The sequence below is a fragment of the Medicago sativa genome, chromosome 4, assembly GCF_051527215.1.
Source record: "Medicago sativa cultivar Bolivia chromosome 4, Bolivia_mono, whole genome shotgun sequence".
NCBI classification, from domain to species: Eukaryota; Viridiplantae; Streptophyta; class Magnoliopsida; order Fabales; family Fabaceae; genus Medicago; species Medicago sativa.
Genome location: NC_140752.1, coordinates 10,032,727 through 10,048,564, shown reverse-complemented (window position 1 = coordinate 10,048,564; position 15,838 = coordinate 10,032,727). Strand labels below are relative to the sequence as shown.

The 15,838-nt window shown below is 34.1% G+C and overlaps 1 long non-coding RNA gene and 2 pseudogenes across 1 annotated transcript; 1 reads left to right on the top strand and 2 right to left on the bottom strand.

Moving 5' to 3' along the window:
- Nucleotides 1-2,344: 2,344 nt before the first annotated feature.
- Nucleotides 2,345-3,431, top strand: LOC146926171 (F-box/kelch-repeat protein At3g06240-like; annotated as a pseudogene).
- A 1,911-nt stretch (nucleotides 3,432-5,342) lies between these two features.
- LOC146926170 (F-box/kelch-repeat protein At3g23880-like) lies at nucleotides 5,343-10,092 on the bottom strand (annotated as a pseudogene).
- Nucleotides 10,093-14,818: 4,726 nt separating this feature from the next.
- Nucleotides 14,819-15,838, bottom strand: LOC146926169 (uncharacterized). Its single transcript, XR_015034039.1, has 2 exons — nucleotides 15,681-15,838; nucleotides 14,819-15,259 (listed from the first exon to the last, which is right to left on the bottom strand). It is a non-coding gene; the product is annotated as an uncharacterized LOC146926169 (long non-coding RNA).

Here is a 15,838-nt window from a genome sequence, read left to right as displayed (position 1 = left end):
CCACGTGGACCAATTATTACACGCCATGTGGCACACTAAAAGACAAACTTTTCATAATTAAAATATTCCAAAGTTTTGGTATTAGTCCCTGCACTTCAACACCTTTTGATATTGGTCCCTGCATTTTGGTATTGGTCCTTAAACCCTTTATTTTTTTTATTTTGATTTTTGTAATATCTTCCAATGGTATTATTATGTTTATTATTGTTTTGTTCATTATTTTTCTCAAGCATAATTCTAAAAAAATTCCCCAAATAAATTATAAAAAATAAATAAAAAAATCCTTTTTAGAGAACGGATAAGATTTAATCTATTGCATCTTGTGGTCAGTCGTGTGGTAAGTAGGCAAACACAATAACACGAAAAGGGAAAAAATATAAAAATATTTCGTGAGGTTAGCCGTCAAACATGTAAATTTAGAATGATGGTCGTGTTGTAATTTTGAGTTATTATTAAATATCTAAGTAGCTATTTATTACTAGGAAATCATTTTTGCATTTTTCTCCTCTAAGAGAACCTTAAATTATCCTCCCTATCCATCTTATGTTAAAACATACATTATCTTCCCTTGAAAAGTATATATATATATATATATATATATATATATATATCTGTGTGTGTGTGTGTAGAGGATGTATAATATAAGAATGAAAAAATTATACTCCTTAATGACTTTTGTTGTTCAATGTCAAAATCATTTTTATTTTAATCCGTAACAAGCAAACTCATATAGGGCTGACAATGATTTTGGGCTGACAATAATTTTCAATAATAATTACAAAATATTTATAGCCAAATACGATAAAATAAACACACCGTTAAACGCGAAAGAAAAGTGGAAAGATTAGCGTGTTAAGTTCTAATGATGCTAGTTTATTATAAAAATCATATGTGAAACAAATGTTTGTCACTAGTAGTGAGTAAGTTAAATTTATCAATCTTGGTCCTCATGCTTCCGTGAGATTATAGCTCAGTTGGAAGGGACACTGTATAATATATACATGGATCAGAGTTCGAACCCCTGACATCCACTTGTTCACTTAAAAAAAATTGAATTTCTAGCCACTAAACTACTAAACCAATTTTTTTTATTAATTTTATGATATTTTTTAAAATAAAAACGAGAATAATTATAATATACTAATCTATCTATTATAATTTATTAAATTAACTCCTCAAACTTTGATGACAACAACTCAACATTCTATATGACACATAATTCTAATTGTGACAACTCTAATACACTCACTAGTCATTTTAAAAACAATCTCTTCTTTTTCTCGCTTGTATGTTTCTCCTTTGCATGCATGTTGAATATTTTGCATTTTCATGTTTTGCTTGCGTTCAATGCATTTTTCCAAAATGTTACATGCCTCTCTCCATTTGAATCCTCTCAATTATTGAGTGCATTTTCCGTTACAACTCCTAAGTGCATATAATTGTTTCATATAATTACCAACCTTCTCCTCTCACATTTACCTGTTTGACATGAACGGTCAAATGCCTCAACATCAATAAAACAAAGTTCAATGTGAATGAGTTTAAATGTATTTCCAATTGTTTCCTCACAACTCACTTCCTTGAAAAGAAAAATACTATTATTCACCACTAAGTTGAAAATATACAACTGATTGAGGTAAAATTTGTTGACCATAATGCAATGCCTAGTTGGATTTGACCGTAATACAATTGATATGCAAATAATTTAAGGTAATATTTTAAAGGATTATGAACACTGCTGTATGTTTGATAAGTTGTTTGACTTTGAAGAAATTAGATGGAGGTTGGTTTGTGAGAGTTTGGAGAGAGTCTAGTTAGATTTTGGAACAAATAGAAGAACTGGGATGTTTTCATTGTTCTGGCATAAAACCATAACGAAACAACATTTAGTTGTTGCTTAGAGCGAACGGCAGTTAACTGCCGTTCAGGGAAATGGGTAATTTTAGAGCACCTAAGTGCAAACCAGACTACCTAAAGAGCAATATTGTGAATGATTCAAGTTTCCTTTAAGATTGTATTTAAGGTAATATGATTCTTATATGGGTTGCCATTGGGTTGGTATTCTTTTGGGAGGGGTGAGTACTACTTATACTTCATCAACTTATAAGATTTAGTACCACTTCCTTAAAAAAAAGATTTAGTACCACTTGTACTTAACTCTTCTTTAGTTCATGAAATGTTTGCTATTAAAAAAAAAAGACTTAATAGCAGTTTTCGCCCCCTAAATTTCACGAAGTTGTGATTTTGGCCCCCTAAAGAAAAAAACTACATAACCGCCCCCTAAGTTTTGCAACTGTAGCAGTTGTGGCCCCCCTAAGTTTTGCAACTGTAGCAGTTGTGATTCATGTCTCCGACTCGGTCACCGATGCTCTTTTTCCCCGACGATCTCCTCACCAAGGTCCTTTCGTTACTTCCTGTAAAATCACTTCTTTGATTCAAATGTGTAAGTAAATTTTGGAACACTCTCATTTCCAATCCTTCCTTCGTGAACTTGCACCTCAAGAAATCAAAAACACGAAATCCTCACTTGACACTATTCGTGAATCACATCAAACATATCCCCGGAGAGTCCCCTGATGGCAGTGATGATGAACACGAAGAAGATTTCACCATCGTTCCATACCCAATATGTCATTTACTCAATAACCCGTCGTTTACCCTTTCTGTCGATCGTTACTATTGTTTAAATGACAAAGGGTGTTCTCATCTTGTTGGTTCCTGCAATGGATTATTCTGACTGGCCGGTGAGTCTCATACTGAGATTCACATTTGGTTGTGATACTTCAACTGGCACTTATAAAGTGGTCGCGTCATGTTACATTCGTGATCAATTGATAAGCAAGGTGAGAGTTTTAAGTTTTGGCGATAATTTTTGGAGAAATATCAAAAGTTTCCCCGTTGTTCCTCTTGCATTGAGCTATCGTAAATTACTGAATTATGAATATGATGGTGTGTTTTTCGATGGCACTTTCAATTGGTTGGCTATTCACGGTAACATCGAATATAGTTGGCTAAATGTGCAGGATTTTACGGCTGAGCAGTTTGTCATTGTTTTGCTCGATCTAGAAACTGAGACATACAGTCAGTATTTGTTGCCTCAAGATTTTGATAAGGTAACACCTGCAGAGCCAGAACTTGGTGTGTTGGGGGATTGCCTATGTTTTTCTTATTCTTACAAGGAAACCGATTTTATTATTTGGCAGATGAAAAAATTTGGGGTTGAAGAGTCTTGGACTCAATTCCTCAAAATAAGTTATCATGATCTTCAATTAGGTTATGACTTTAGTAGCTATACTCTGAAGTATCATCTTCAATTCTTGCCGTTGTTTCTTTCTAAGGATGGTGATACACTCATATTGTATAGTAGTGAGGAAAGAGAAGCAATTATCTATAATTGGAAAGTAAGTTCTTCGTCTAAGCTCATGATATAACTATAGAAGTTGGTTTTCCACCAAGAAAATTCTTCAGCATCTCCATTGAACTTTGGAATCTTTCCAACACTGGATTTCTTACTATCACTATAATCATGTGAGACATTAGTATAGCTAGTTTCACCAGGTGTAAGAGTAGGAATAGGACCAGACATGTTTTTCTCAGATCTTTTACTGTTGCACGGTTAAGTGTTAAACAACAGACCAAGGCTCTAGATACCAATTGAAAGTGAGAAAAACACAAGAAGGAGGGTTGAATTGTGTTTTGAAAAATTCTTCGTTTCTCCTAAAAAACTGAACACACTGATCAGAAGCTAAGTGATATCGCTTCTGAAGTGATAATCAGAATCTGAACGCAGCGGAATAAAACAGAGAGAGAGAAGAAGAACGACACAAAGCAATTATACTGGTTCCTTCCACAATTCGGAAGTAGTCTAGTCCCCCTTGCACTTCCAAGGAGATTTCACAAGAATGTAATATCTGATTACAATTGCTCAAGCACACCTGCAAGAGACTTCATTTGCTCAAGCACACTTTGCAAGAGTCTTCCTATGCTCAAGAACACAATCAAGAGACTTCCCTGCTCAAGAACAACTGCAAGAGACTTCTAACTAAACAAAATTACACAGAAAATTGTTTAAGGTTGAACAGTTGATATACAATCAGAGGTGCTCACAATACAAATCAGATACATACTCTAAGACTTAAGAATTTCTAAGATATGACTTTGAGACACAGAAATTCTAAGTGAATGCAGAACAATTTCAGCAGAGGTCTGGCACTTGTAAAAATGTTGAGAGTCTTTCGTTCAGCATTACCAAATCTCTAAGTCTTCACTCCTTTATATAGAGGTGTGAAAGAGACGTTGTGAAATTGCCAGCACATCAAAGAGTCGTTGTTGAAGCTTGATATTTCACCAATGATCTTTTGCCTGATTAAGTTGTTGTCCTATGAAGAACAAATTTGAAATCCATTCCTTATCCAAAGGAACATCTTCGCAGGCAAAGCCGTATTCTGGAGCTGTTTTCTTGTCATGTAGCGTGGACACAAAACAAAGTAGTGGAGAAGGTGGTTGTACAGTTCGTACAATAGTACAATGTCAACGCTTTCGTCCAAATTGCAAGCACATGCCTTCAAAGACCTTTGAAATGACCGTTGCAAAGTTCCACTAATCTTCTGTTGTCCTTAGATGAATTTCGATCCATGAAACAACTCTTGAAACCTTGAATTTCACAAATTCAGTTGATCTTCAGCTTCTTGGTGAAATGGCTTCTGATGAGGCAGCTTCTGATGTTGTAGCTTTTGATGATGACATGGAGTGCTAGTCTTCAGGAGCACTTTAGTCTTCAGGAGCACTAATCTTCAGGAGCACTATTCCGTCAGGAGCGCTTTAGTCTTCAGGAGCACTTTACTCTCTTCAGGAGCAGCTTGACTTCAGGAGCGCTTTTTCTCTTCTGGAGCACTTTGCCTTCAGGAGCGCCTAACCTTCAATTGTGTTGATTCCTTTTGCTCTTTATTTGTTCTTCAGTACCAATTAATGATGTAAAGAATTTAACTATGGTCCTGTACACTTGAACAAATATCAGCTAGTCCAATTTACAATTTTTAATACCTTGTTATCATCAAAACTCTTTAAGGTTCATTGTTAAACACATTTTGTTCCAACACACTCATTATTTGTAACAAAGGTGAGGCAAATGAAATTAATAAATGTTTGACGAAATAAAATAGTACCAGTTTTTCCTTTTCTCATCTATCTATAGATCTGTTGATATAATAAATTTGTTCAAGTTTATAGATGTGTGTGTATGTTTTAGAGTGCATTTTTGTATAAGAAAATTTGATTAATATGAGCACAAGTTGTGCTAATAGTACATTACACAACTCAGCTGAGTATAACATCTAAAACTTCTAAATAATTTTAAGAAATTGAGTCCAAGACTCTTCAACCCCAAATTCCTTCATCTGCCATATAATAAAATCGGTTTCCTTGTAAGAATAAGAAAAACAAAGACAGTCCCCCAACACACCAAGATCTGGCAATGCAGGCGGCACCTCATAAAAACCTTGAGGCAACTTATACTGATTGTATGTCTGTGTCCCCAAATCAAGTGACACAATAACAATCTGCTCAACGGTAATAATTTCCACCACCCGATATGGATACCAAGTGATCGGGATGTCATTGTGTATAGCCAACCAGTTAAGAATGCCATTAAGAAAGGCATCAATATCCTTAAATCCTTCATAATTCAAATTAAGAGGAATAACTGGGAAACTTTCAATATTTCTCCAATCATTATCACCTAAACTGAGAATTCTCATGTCACTTGTCAAATGATCACAAATCTAACGTGATGCAACCACTTTAAAAGTGCCAGTGGAATTTTGACAACCAAAATTGAAGACGAAACAACGATGATCACGAAAACAACCAATTTTTGGATATATATTCCTAGTGGCTGGGTTCCACAAACGGAGCCAGTACTCATAACATTCAGCATCAGCGGAACCATAAATGAAACGATAACCAGTCAAACAGATCAACCCATTGCAGGAACCAGCTATAGGAGAGCAATCTTTTTCATTCAATAGAGAGTGAGGATCAGCAAAAAGGGTAAACAAAGGGTTATCGAGTAAACGAGGTATAGGGTATGGAATGATACTGTAATTATCACTACCGCAAAGGGATTCTCTCTTAATAATTTTGGTGTGACCACCGGTGACTAGTATGAAAAGTTGATTTTGAGCATCCTCAGCCTCATCATGATGTGATCCCTCCTCATCAACCTGGGGCTCAGGGTCATACTAGAGTTGGGGCTCGAGACCTTAAAACTTAGTTACAAATAATGAGTGCATTTGTCTGGTTGAGTTGAGCTTACATTTGTGAATTGTGTCTCTCTAGATACTTTTGGTTTTAGGTAATGAAACTCTGGAATGAGTTGAAGTGATTGATTTCCAAATACACTCAATATATTGATTAAATTGAGTGGTTCTATTTCTATCTTTAAAACTGGGTTATCTATGTATATTCATTTACCGTAAAAACTTGGACAGATTTTTTATTTATCCACATTCATTATATTCATTTACCTTAAAAACTTTGTTACAAATAATGAGTGCATTTGTCTAGCTTACATTTGTGAATTGTGTCTCTCTTGCTACTTTTGGTTTTAGATGATGAAACTTTGGAATGAGTTTAGGTGATTGGTTTCCAAATACACTCAATATGTTGATTAAACTTAGTGGTTCTACTTCTATTTCTATCTTTAAAACTTGGTTATTATATTTGAATCTTAAAAAAGATTTTGCGAATTTATATACATGTATATTAGATACTCCCTTCGTCCCGTTTAATAGGAGTAGTTTACAAAAATCACGGGTATTAAGAAAAGTTACGGAGTAATAAAATTGTCTCAAATGTGTGATTATTACTAGATTACCTTTAATTAAATATATATTTAATGTTAACTTTTCATATACCAAGACAAATTGGTAGTATTAATAAGAGGTATATTTGAAAAAAGAGTAATCAATACTATATTTGCATCTAGTGGAAGAAATCATCCAAGAACACTTGTGTTCGCGGTTCAGCTTCGATGGCTCTTTAAAATATCCAATCCAAAAAATCTCTTTTATATATTTGTATCCAAACAAACTAAATTATTTTTTAAAAAGGTAATTTTTACTACGATAAACAAACACAAAATAAACTCTGATTTTTCATAAAATCTCAAAAAAATAATCTATAAACTATTTTATGTCAAAATCATTTTTTTCTTAATCCGCAACAAATTGGCCCATACAACCCGTTTGTTATAACTTTTTTAAGAAAAAATCATTTTTTCTAAAAAAATAATCACTTTTAATAATATTGGATCCGTTTGGTATAACTTTTTAAATAAATCAGAATCTAAACAAAATATAAAAACATCTTCAAATGAGAAGCTGTTAAGAGTACCTTCTCGAAAAATATATTTTTTTAGAGGAGAGAGAAAATAAGGGTTAAAAGATTAAACTATTTTTGTAACAAAAAAAATCTCTTTAATAAGGAGTATAATTGTATTCAAACACCATAAATTATTTAAAAAAATGATTTTTATCACGGTATAGAACGCAAAATAGATTCTGATTTTTTTTATAAAATCTATAATAAATAATTTTTAAATTATTCAATGTCAAAATCACTTTTATTTTGATTCGTAACAAACAGACTCGTAAAGGGATGGTATTGATTTTGTGCTGCCAATATTAATCAATGATAATTACAAAATATTTATAACCAAATATGATAAAATAAACACACTGTTAAACGTGCAAGAAAGGCGGAAAGATGAGCGTGTTAGTGTCTATAATGATGCTAGTTTATTATAAAAATCATACGCGAAACAAATGTTTGTCACTAATCGGTAAGTTAAATTTATTAATTTTGGTCATCGTGAGGTTATTTCAGTTGGTAGGGACATTATATAATATATGCATGAGTCAGAGTTCGAACTCCGAACACCCCACTTATATAATATATGCATTATATAATTTATTTTCCAGCAATTTAACCTTAGGCATTTATATTCTAAGTTTTTGTCTACAATGAACATGTGTGAGTAGACCCTCTAAGTTTGTGGATGGTTAGATGAGTCTAATGAATAAATCTTATTCAAGCCAAGTCTAGAACTTTGTTTTATTTAAATTCGTTTTCTAATCTAATCACATAGTTTTTAAACGCAATAAAATGTATTGAACGATGGACTGAAAGTTGAAGTTCAATAACTCTCATTTCATCATCTCAAATATCAAATGATGGATCGAAAGATGAAGTTTGATATTGAAACTAAGGTGATTAGACGAGACAACACAACACTTGATGGGAACACCCCAAATGAATAGATTTGTGAAGTCTTGAAGCCATAAGTTTCGCACTTAAAGGGTTTTAATGACAATCAACCATGAGAATAAATTTGGTTGTTATTGAAATACATTCATGTATTCTGAAAGGAAACATGAAAATATAATAGAGAATCTTGTCTTTACAAAATGGATCTAACATAAGATAAAAATATAGGCTTGAATTGTTTGTGATTTGTTATTAAGACAAACCAATAATCCCCAGACGCTTTTTATAATCTGAACTAGTTACAAACCTGTGCGAAACTCGTGCTTCGCACGGGTTGAATAACGTATATTGTAAAAAAATTGTTCCAAGGGAAAATTAAGAGAAATACTCTGTTATACACGAAAAATGAGTAAATTAAGGAAAATAACTGCATTTTTTAAAGAAATAGTTGTATTTTTCACACTTTAGCAAACTAAGGGAAAAATGCAAACTTCGTAAATGTGAAAAGCAAGCAAATGCAAATTTAGGGAAGGTTAGACTTGGAGAATGGGATGGAACCAGAGAATGAGAGCTAGATGAAACGGCGAAAATTGTTGATGTGTGTTGGAGCATAGAGGTGAGCCCAATTTATGACTTATCTTGCATAGGGATTAAGACAATGCAAACTCCTTGCCGAAGTAATCACCACACGATGGTTTCTTGACAAAAAAGCTTATACTTGACCTAGGGATCTGCCATGTGGGGATGATGTAATCATGACATCCAAAAGAACTCACAGCAAATTTGATGAGGTGGATTTCTACACTCAAAATTATAGAAATACTTTTGAATATTTCTAGATCTTTATTTCCCGGCCTAAATCAAGATGGACGGTGAGAGTTAGAGAATGGAGTGGAATGGAATTAGGAGGGCGTTTGTTTTAGCTTTAAAAAAAATAGATTTTGCGTTAAAAGAATCTAGAGATTAATTTTTAGAGATTTTTAAAAAAATTTGAAGTTATTTTTGTTTGCCTACTACCCATCAAAATCTATATTTTTTGAAAGAAAATGAGTTTTAACATGTATATACGTTACCTCCTTGTTTCTGGAAAAAAAAAATAGATTTTGAGAAAAACTAATTCTAATGGCTTTTTATTTTAGGGTCAAAATAATTTTTTTTGATAAAATGATTTTTTTAAGTCCTAAACAAACACTTAAAAATTAAAAAAAATGACTTTTTTAAGAAAAAATATTGGCAAAAAGTTGTTGAATGCTACTTCAAAAAACTACGACAATTTATTTCACAAACATCTCTGTTCAACTCACGTTGGGAACCTTTTCATTTATTTTTTAATATTATATTTCAATATATTTTTTTCTTCCATTTAATTTTTTTTGAACCGTTCCATTTAATTTTTTTAAAAGGATTCCATTTAATTTTATTATCCTTTTTCAAAGGAATTTTATAGTCCTTTTATCACTTATATATTTAATTTCAATATTGTTTAATCATAATAACCTCGCAAATATTTTTATTCACATTGTCATTTAATGATACCAAATATTTTTATTTCCTATCTTCGACCTCGCAAATATACACACATTTGCTTTTAGAGTAATAATAATACTTTATGTTTATCTTTCTGTTTTCTTTTTTTACCATATACTTTTTTTTAGCGTTGTATTTATGAAAAAAATCCAAAACAAAGGGGACTTGGATAATGGGAGCCAAATGTACTACTGATGTCTATTTTGGATGTAAATTAGAACAAAGTAAACTACTTGCCCAAGTAATCGCTTCATGATGGTTTCTTGACATAAAAAACTATACCTGAGATAATGTAACCATGGCAACCTAAGTATTTCATATCCAATCTTATGATCTGAACTTGGTGAGGCCTGGCCTACCTTTACAAACACATGGGCAATTTACCCATGTAACATGACATCAATAATAAACGGCGAAAATTGCTGTTGACACATTCCATTTGGCTGGGACACACATGTAAAATACCCTTTTACCCCCTCGGCAGTTAACTGCCGAGGAATTTGAAATCCGGCTGCAGTTAACTGCCGAGGAATTCCTCGGTAGTTAACTGCCGAGAAAAGCTGTTTCATCAGATGAAACAGTCACCTGCTCCCCCTACACACTATTTTCTCATCACCTTCCATACAACTCCAATCCAACCCAAAATCCTAAATTTTTTTTCCATCAAATCTTGCTCCAAAATGATTCAAGCATCAAGCATAGGATGATTCAACACACTTTTGACGTAAAAAAACAGGTATTGTGCATTTTATTCGGTTTATTTTTTGGAAATGTTACACTGTCATGGTTGGTTTACAACGTCAGTCACGTAACACTGGCATGGGGAATCTCGGCAGTTTACTGCCGAGGAAGTCTTCGGTACCTTACTGCCGAGGAAAACCTCGGTAGTTAACTACCGAGGAACTCTTGGGAAAAAATTTTGGTGCGAAAAAATGGCAGCTACTGCCATTTTTTCCAAACTTTTTTTTCTTTGTTTTTTTTTTTTGTTTTTTTTTGTTTTAGTTCATTATGGCATTGATGTTTATGCATTAGTTAGTTGTTAATTCATATTTATGTGTTGTTTAATTATAGTAATGACCGAGAACGCGGAAGATGTTTCGGAAGAGACAAAACATAATTTTGTCCAAATTTCCGGAGATGTCAAGCCGCCTAAGGTTGAAGTCAAACCAAACATTGAACAAGCTTCTAAATATGTTAGCCCCGGTGTCGTCCCACTTCAAGCCCACGAAGTGGACACGGCTAGGTTTTTTTCTGACGACATTAAGTTTCAAGATAGAGAAGAATTGCTTGGGTGGGTACGGTGTCAAGCAAATAAGGCGGGATTTACAATTGTTACACAAAGATCAAGCTTGATCCATCCAATATTGCGCCTAGTGTGTGAAAGGAGTGGAGCTCACAAAGTGCCTAAAAAAAAACCAAAGCATGCGACAACGGGCTCAAGAAAATGCGGGTGCTTGTTCATGATTAGTGGATATCAAAGTACGCAAACAAAGGAATGGGGATTGAACATTCTTAATGGAGTTCACAACCATGCGATGGAGCCGGCTTTAGAAGGACACATTCTTGCCGGTAGATTAAAGGAGGATGACAAGAAGATTGTACATGACTTGACCAAGAGCAAGATGCTTCCAAGAAATATTTTGATACACTTGAAGAACAAAAGACCACATTGCATGACAAATGTGAAGCAAGTGTACAATGAACGTCAAAAAATATGGAAGGCAAATAGAGGTGACAAGAAGCCGTTGCAATATCTAATCTCGAAGTTGGAGGAGCACAACTATACTTATTACTCAAGAACACATGGTGAAAGTAATACAATCGAAGATATCTTTTGGGCTCATCCAACATCCGTTAAGTTGTTTAACAATTTTCCAACGGTTTTGGTTATGGACTCCACCTACAAAACCAACTTGTATAAGATGCCAATGTTTGAGGTAGTTGGGGTAACTTCGACCGATTTGACATATTCGGTTGGGTTTGGATTCTTGATGCATGAGAAAGAGGAAAACTTTGTTTGGGTTTTAAAAATGTTGCGTAAACTTCTTACTTCAAAGATGAATATGCCTAAGGTGATTGTTACCGACAGAGATGGGTCTTTGATGAAAGCGGTTGGAATTGTTTTCCCGGAAAGTTATGGTATGAATTGTTACTTTCATGTGCAAGCAAATGTTAAACAAAGGTGCGTCTTAGATTGTAAATATCCTATGGGAAAAAAGGATGGGAAAGAGGTGAGTAATCGCAATGTTGTCAAGAAGATCATGAGGGCATGGAAAGATATGGTTGAATCGTCCACTCAAGAGTTATATGCAAATGCATTAGTGGAGTTCCAAGATGCTTGTAGTGATTTCCCACCTTTCCTAGCCTATGCCATGACCACCTTGAATGAAGTGAAGGAGAAAATAGTGAGGGTATGGACAGACCGTGTGTTGCATCTTGGTTGTAGATCCACCAATAGGGTAGAATCGGCTCATGCTTTGATCTTCTCCAATCACTTGGCAATTAACAAGGGATTTTTTTGTCGGTGTTAGTCCTTTTTTTTGGTAGAAATTACACCGACGTATATTTTGGGGTCAAAATTGTAATGCCAATTTTTTGTGGCCAATATATAAGTAACATTATGTAATTTATATTGATATATATGATAACATGACTTTTATTGACTTGAAACTAGTGCAATACTTATTTATAGCTTATTAATGTTTGCGCATTTGATTTATTCGTTATTACATTCCATTTAATTTTGTTCTAATCTATGATTATTTTGTTAAAGCTTTTGTCAAGTGAAACATGTCAGAGGTTGCAAGAATTGAAGGGCGTGTTAGGTATTGCGCGTTTAAAAAGACGGTTAAGGTTATGATAACACCGACGGACTCTATTGATGATTTGAAGACACAACTTAACACTTATTTTGAGCATTTTGGTGAAAATCAATATACACGTCACTTGTCTGCTCTAATGCCAATGATAGACCTAGGAGAAGATAGAGATGAATTCACATGGAAAACGGCAAGCTATATGCCTTGGCTTATTAAAGACGATAGCGACGTCGGATTTATGTTTAGGAATATGGTGGAAAATAATGTATTATATATATATGTTCGTTCCATATGCAATTGTAATGAATGTAAGTAGGGATTTAATTTAATGATGTGTAATGATGTGTAATGACTTGTAATGTGTTGTTTGATTATGGACACTATGTTCCGTTTTGATGAATTTCAAACTTTTGTGTGGTTTGAACCAAATGTCGGTTTGATTTAATTATGGACATATGTAAAAGATATTGTATTTTTCTTGTTTATGACCGAGTTTCATTGTTGTATAATTTGAATTGCATATGGAAATGCTCTGGTAAAATTACAGGTAAAAACTGGCCGAAAAATGGCTTGGAAATGCTTAGCATTAATGCAGAACCTGCTGTCTGCATAAATGCTTTCCTCGGCAGTTAACTACCGAGGAATTCCTCGGCAGTTAACTGCAGCCGGATTTCAAATTCCTCGGCAGTTAACTGCCGAGGGGGCAAAAGCGTATTTTACATGTGTGTCCCAGCCTTCTCTAATGTGTGAACAGCAATTTTCATAAACGGCCACATCACCTCATGTATTTGAGATACATATTATTTATTTTTATAGATTATTGTCATATACTTTTGTTATTTGCAGATTGACCCATGCATTAATTAGGCTTTATTCTTTCCAAAAAAATATGTCGCGCCCACTGCTTTCTTCTTCAACATATTCTATTCTTCATTCTTCCTTCTTCACCATTGATTCAAATCTTCTACTGCGCCCAACTTTCTTCTTCCTTCTTCCTTCTTCCTTCGTTCTTCCCAATCTATTCGTAATCAGGGAAGAAATTCATCTTCATCAACATCAAATTCATTCTCTTTACTCTCCACTCATATCATTTCTTCACTCTCATCCTTTGGGAAGATGCCCTGATTTTCTTTCAGTGGAGTAACTTGCGGTTCCCTTTCATTTGCAAGTAAGTAACATTGTTTTTCGTTTTTATTGCTATTTGAATGGTTCAAATTGTTTTGTTTGATTTGGGGGTTTCAGGTTCTCCATGTTTTAATGAATATTGAATTATTCACTGGCTGTGATTGTTTGATTTGGGGATTTATGAATTATGAAAATATGTTATAATCCTTCAACATTTTTTTTTGATTCACTGCTCACTGCTTGAGCCTTTGAGGGAGTTTTTGGTTTGGACTTTGGAGCATCATGTTTCCAGGGGCTGTCTCGGAGTTTTTTGGCTGATGGTCCTACAACTTTGTTTGCTGCGCTGCTGTGTGGGCTTGTTTCTTGTTTCCCTCAGTTTTTGGTTTTGCACAGGGCACCTATATATCCTCTAGGTGAATTGAGATGACAATTGTTTTTCTTTGGTGAACCTGGTCCATGTGTGAATTGTAATTAAGTAGGATATCATTCTTTTAATAGAAATGGACCTCTTGTTGAGTATGAACGAAAAATTGCCAATGGTGAATTGGTGGATGATGATAGTTGTCCAGTATAGTGTGCATTTGGTTAATGCATAATTGAATTCATGAAATGGAATGATTTTCCTACCCTGGTTTATTGAGAAAATGTTGCTGAAGTTGATGCATTTATGCATTTGTTTGTGCCATTTTGTTAGGAATTAGTAATTACTTCACTTAACCCTTTTTCCTTTCTTTTCTTGAGGTAGTTAAAGACACTAACTGAACTTCAAAAACTCTATGATGAGCTTGTTGAATCGACCGATGAATGCCAGTTGAATTGCAATTCTGAAAAACCTATAAGGTATATGGGATATTTATCTTGATTCCTGCTGTTATGTTCAAATCTTAGTCTTACGGAGGAGTAGGCACTAGTAAAACTATGTTGGCGGACTGGTTTTATGCTGATGGACTTGTTTACAAATTTTTAAATGATATGATTTGAGCATTAATTAATTTTGTTTAAAGTCTCTAGAATGATTTCATTGCTTTTGAACGAACTCTACTATAGTACAAGGCCTTCTCGTACTATATACTCAAAACAACTTCTAAAAAATTTATCACAAGTTCTTATGCATACATTATACACACATTCCTTGAATTTTCACAAATCAACACAGTATAGAACATATACGCATTTCCTGGCTTTCACTTCTCAGCCCCATTGATTACCATTGTGTTCACTTGGTGAGCCAGGTTCTACAGGAACAAAACCTCTGCCACCAAAAATAGGACGCTCGAATGAATCGTCAAACTTTCGCCATAACCAATGAACATTGTGAGTTGGAGTGGATAGTAAAGCATGAATGCTGTTTGGTCGATGGATTTCATGGCCTTCAATATCAGCTTCAGAATCTCGAGCATCTCGTAGAAGGGAGACAATGACTGATTTTGGAGTAGTAGTTGATTATATGGTCTTCATGCTGCTTATGCTTTTAGGATGAGGGAGTAGAAGCCTTGTGAGTGGCTTAGTCAGCGAACCAACACCTGATAAATTGTAATTAACTTGTGTTAGCTTCTGTATACAATTTTTCATATAGACATTTTTTTTTCCAACAAATTCATAGAGATGAGTTATGTTTCGACATATTAAGTAGACAAATCAATTTGTTCATAGTTCTAATATGATATAGAGCATATCAAATATTTAATTCGAACATGTTTGCACATGAAAAGAATTTCCTACATTTCATGGACTAAAACCCTTTTTTCCCAATAGATACGATCAGTTATTGCTATTTATCGTTTGGCTTAAGTAGTGGCCAATTATTCAAATATTCAAAAGAATGCCTGTGAAAAGTTAGACGATACGTAGATGTTTAGATACAAAAGACATGTCTGTATATAGATAGACTCGGACAATACACATAGCTTGACAAAATCTGTTTAGAAGACATACTTAGTTTACCTCCAAAAAGGGTCTACGAAGAAGTACAGCAAATACACTTGTAGCCAAATCGATATTTTGCTTAGCTTGCTGATGCAATATTTGTTTCTGAAACCGTGATGCTGCGTTCCCAACCACTTCCATAATAATTTTACCAACAATGGTAAACTTGTTAACCC